Source organism: Grammomys surdaster, unplaced genomic scaffold (assembly GCF_004785775.1).
Source record: "Grammomys surdaster isolate TR1022 unplaced genomic scaffold, NIH_TR_1.0 185, whole genome shotgun sequence".
Classification (NCBI taxonomy): domain Eukaryota; kingdom Metazoa; phylum Chordata; class Mammalia; order Rodentia; family Muridae; genus Grammomys; species Grammomys surdaster.
Window position 1 is genome coordinate 18,669,055 of NW_021604630.1, and position 4,801 is coordinate 18,673,855.

The 4,801-nt window shown below is 38.9% G+C and overlaps 1 pseudogene; it reads left to right on the forward strand.

Annotated features, from left to right (window-relative positions):
• The first annotated feature begins 1,632 nt into the window (after nucleotides 1-1,632).
• LOC114621825 lies at nucleotides 1,633-4,365 on the forward strand (annotated as a pseudogene).
• The last annotated feature ends 436 nt before the right edge of the window (nucleotides 4,366-4,801 follow it).

Here is a 4,801-nt window from a genome sequence, read left to right on the forward strand (position 1 = left end):
AGTAAACCAGTAAAGAAATAAACTTTCTATAATGGTTTTGAGATACAAAATAAACAAATCCTTTATAGTTAGAACACTGGTTAGCCATTTTCAGGAACTGGCCACAAAGTTTACTACCAGGAAGTATGCATGTCTTTTTGAGTTGTTAAAATACCCAGAATTGAATACCAGCAGTGCTTGCTCTCATTTTGCATATATACTAAAGCCTACGGTATTATACATAAAGACACAGATACACACACACACACACACACACACACACACACACACACACACACACACCAAGAGACACAGAGACAGAGAGAGAATAAAGCTAACCAAGGAAAGGAAATAGTACTATAGTGAAAACTTTAAGACACTGAAGACTTGAAGACAGACAGAAAGATACTAAAAAACAGAAATATCTCTATGCTTACTGTCTGGAAGAGTTCATTTTGTGAAAATGGCCATCGTACCAAAAGCAACCTATAGATGAAATACAACCCCCTAAAAGTTCCAAAGCCATTCTTCATAAACATATACATAAACATAAGTACAGCGAGAACTTGCCAATTAGAAATCTGTTCTGTGATGAGGGCAGCATCCTCTGGACACATCCATGTAAGTGTGTTCCTTGAGTCAATATTGCAGTTGTATGAGGGAGTACTGGCTCATTGTTTACCAGGATTACTCAGGCCCTAGGGCAGAGACATCTACTTTCTCCACTTATCAAGCTGAGATGATAAGAAACCATGGAACAATTAGAGGTATAGGATGTTAATAAAGCCACATCAAACTATCTGGAATTGTAAGCTACTTATATTCTAGGCTAAATAGAAAATGTCATCATTCGTCAGGAGTTTTAATAGCTTAACCTCTGGTGATGTTATAAAATGGCATAGATGGTCATTTTTGAAGAACTATTATCAAAGGTATTTTGAATGGTGTGTACCTGCTTTTTCCTAAAAAGCTGGCTTCTATAAAACATGTTTCTTTTCCTACTGTCAACAATGAGATTCTGCCTTACTTAAAACTACAGTTTATCCGGGAATTTATTAGGTGGGGGATTTGTTTTATATAACATCTCATCATAGGATTTTATATTAAACTTCTCAAGGACATTTAAAATTATATATTCTACTCTCCTCACAAGACTGATAGGGAAGGGTCTGACACCAGTGATCTGTATTTTAATTAGGGACATTTTCTCTAAAACTCACTGGCTTGTTATGCTGCCATGTATATGTATCTCATATATATATATATATATATATATATATATATATATATATATTCCATTTTCCTTAACAATCCAAGGGACATCACAGTGTATGGAAATTATGCAGCCTTCTTACTCTTCTTGCTAACCCATGACTTCTGACCAACCAGCCTTCCAGAGCACAGTTTGTCTCCAGACACAGGTGGAACAAACCAAGATTCCTCTCTGATTTTGATGATTTAAAGTGCTAATTACTGAGGCTAATATCGATTGCTGTAATGTACCGAGGAGGAGGAAAGAACGTAAGTTTTCAATTCAAAGTTGAGTTTGTTATAAATATCTTGAATTCAATTAAAGACAAAGGGGAATTTGATATCGACACACAGTACTTTGACACCCCACTTGTATTCTTTTTAAATTAAAATACTTCCAATATGAAAAGCGAAAGATTTCCAAGTTTAGTGTGGAATATTAAAAGTGCCTGCGGTAGCACACTAGGTACTTGGCATTTAAACCTTTCAGCAGTTGCACCTGTCAGAGATGATCTAAGCCTGGGAGTAAGTGGAAGATTTCAAGGAATGTGGGAACATATATAAAAAACTTGCTCTATTAGTCAATTTAGTATCAATTATGGTGTCAGTGTAGATGTTGAGTGCAATGTAATGAAATTGACCTAAACTAATAGAAAAACTCATAGCAGCTCCTGCAGTTTCGCATAAAGGGGCCTATTGACCGGATGGTCCTTAACAGTTCATGTAATCGACTTAACATTCATTTCTCTCACTCTTTGGTTTTCAGTGGGTTCCACTGAGTGATTAAATATGGAGAATTATGAATGGACAATAGGCCACAGATACACAGAAAAAAAGCTGGGCAGTCCAGTGCAAATGTCTCAGGATTCATTTACTATGCATTTAAGAAAAATGCATATTCATCATTATGTTAACTAAGGTAGTTTTAAAAAATATTACCATGGGATAGCCCCCTTCTTACTATCTAAAATTCAAAATTTGATAGAATTTGTAGTTTTACATTTAGAGAAGAAATTATCAGAGTAATTTTATCCCCATGGTTTAAAATATGTCCTGAGTCTTTAGATCTTGTTTATTGTTCTTTGAACTTTTCTCATGGTTGACTGTATTTCTGTTTTCATATTGAAGTCCATACAATGGCATTTCCATAATGTTCTGGTTTGCTGAGTTGCATGTCTTAGAGATCATTTCTGTTTCTTCTTGAGATGTGGGAGGGTTTGTATAGATCTTTACAAAATACAGTATCAAAGTTAATATATCGGTTACTATTTCAGGATTTTAAGTTAATTTGTCTGCGTGTAATTATTATTATTTTTAAAGCATCGCTCTCTCAGATACCTTACTGGTATAATCTGAACCCCAAACAACTCTCCATAAGTGACTGTTTACTAAGTTTGCGTTAATCAAGAGTAGGCTGTTTGGAAACTTAAATATACCCGCAGAAAGAAGCCAGCACATAAACGCTGAGCCCAGAAGAAATTCCTGATCTACGAAAATGTGACATAGCAGGTGCTTCTTTCCTCCCTGTGACCCACAGTGGTTCCAGTCACTGGAATGAACAGGTTTGGATTTTTGCTGAGCACAAAGCAATTTCTTTGGCAACTTCCTCCATAGGGCCAGAGAGCAAACATTGAAAGCAGAAAGTGACTCTGTCTAGCATTCTCAGTAGCACAAAGATGCCATTGAAGTGTTCCTCTGTGCAGCGAGGAACTGTTTAGATGCATTATGGCTTCGAGAATGGAGGTTTTAATTATGCATTTAGTAGTGGTACACATTTGCCTGGCTTCCCAGAGCTCCTTGCTTTATTTTTGACATGATAATTCACTATCAGCGCATTGCATTCAGCTTCAAATTCCCTAACGGAAGACGGAAACTTTTGAAGATAGAGTGGCAACATTCTACTCTATCATGGATCTTTTCAATATATTAAAAAAAAAAAATCTCACAGGCCCTATGAAAACAATAGGCTTATTTAGATTTTTTAGCCTTTAATTAACTCTTATGCCAGTTAATATTTGACTTGGTAAAATTTAATTAGGAAAGAGATTTATGCAAAGAAAGAATTAACATAGTATTGAAGAAGATGCACTGAAATACTTGATTCATGTGGAAGTCAGTATTCCGGGAGCCCAGTTACCTAACACTTAGTTTTTCTAGGAATCTCAGAATTTGAATTAGAGTATGTAAGTAGCTAGACAGAGGAGAGAAGAAGGTGTGTTTTATTTAGCACAGGAGTAGACATTTTTTCCTCCATAATTTATTTATTTTTATTCACATTACATCCCAATGGCAGCCGCCTCCTTCCTTTCCTTCCAATCCTGTCTTACAAATCCCTCCTTCCATTACCCCTCCCCTTCTTGAAGGGAGGACCTCTTCGGTACAACTCCACCCTGGGACATCTAGTCCCAGCAGGACTAAGCCCTTTCCCTCCCGCTGAGGCTCAACCAGGCAGGTAAGGAGAGGGGATCCAAAAGCAGGAAGCAGAGTCAGGGACAGCCCCTGCTCCAGTTCTTAGGAGACTCACTTAAAGAGGAAGCTTGAGAATATCATCCCGAGTGAGGTAATGCAGACCCAGAAAGTGAGGGATAGTATGTACTCACTTATAAGTGGATTTTCGGCCGTGTCAGCCATCTTCCAAGTAACTCGCCAAAATGATAGAACACAAAGAGAAAGAGGAAAGGCACTCGGTATATGTTCTCTAGGCCTTTTAGGAAACATGGAGCTGTTTCTTTGGCCACATACATGCGCATCTACAAGAAGAGTGATATTGCAGACATCAAGGGAATGGGTACTGTTCAAAAAGGAATGCCCTATAAGTGGTACCATGGCAAAATCGGAAGAGTCTACAACGTCACCCAGCATGCCGTGGGCATCATTGTAGACAAGCAAGTTAAGGGCAAGATTCTGGCCAAGAGGATCAATGTGCGGATTGAGCACATTAAACACTCGAAGAGCAGAGACAGCTTCCTGAAGCGGGCGAAGGAGAACGATCAGAAGAAAAAGGAAGCCAAAGAGAAGGGCACCTGGGTTCAGCTGAAGCGCCAGCCCGTGCCACCCAGAGAAGCACACTTTGTGAGGACTAACAGAAAAGAGCCTAAGGTATTGGAGCCCATTCCATACGAATTCATGTCCTAATGTACAAAAAAAGAAATAAAGGACCTGGACTACAAAGTATTTTCCTTAAAAAAAAAAAGTGGACATTAGCCATAAAATGAAGGATAATCATGCTACAATCCACAGACACCACCGCAGAAAGAACTGGGTAATAAGGAGGGTCCAAGAGAGGACCTGTGAATCTCACTTAGAAGGGAAAACAAAAACAGTCGTAGGAGGTGGATGGAGAGAGGGAACTGGGTGCGAGAGGGGGTGATAGGTAAGGAGGTGAAGGTTAGGTGTTGGGGGAGAAGGCATGGGAGAGGGCTGGGAGTGAGTATGAAAATGGGGGGTATCTTTGGGACTAGTTGGCGATCTGGGATAGCAGAGACTATAGACACTCTATGGGGGTGACCCTAGCTGAGATTCTTACCAGTGAGGGGATAAAGAGACTGATGGGGCTACCTGATGAAGTTAA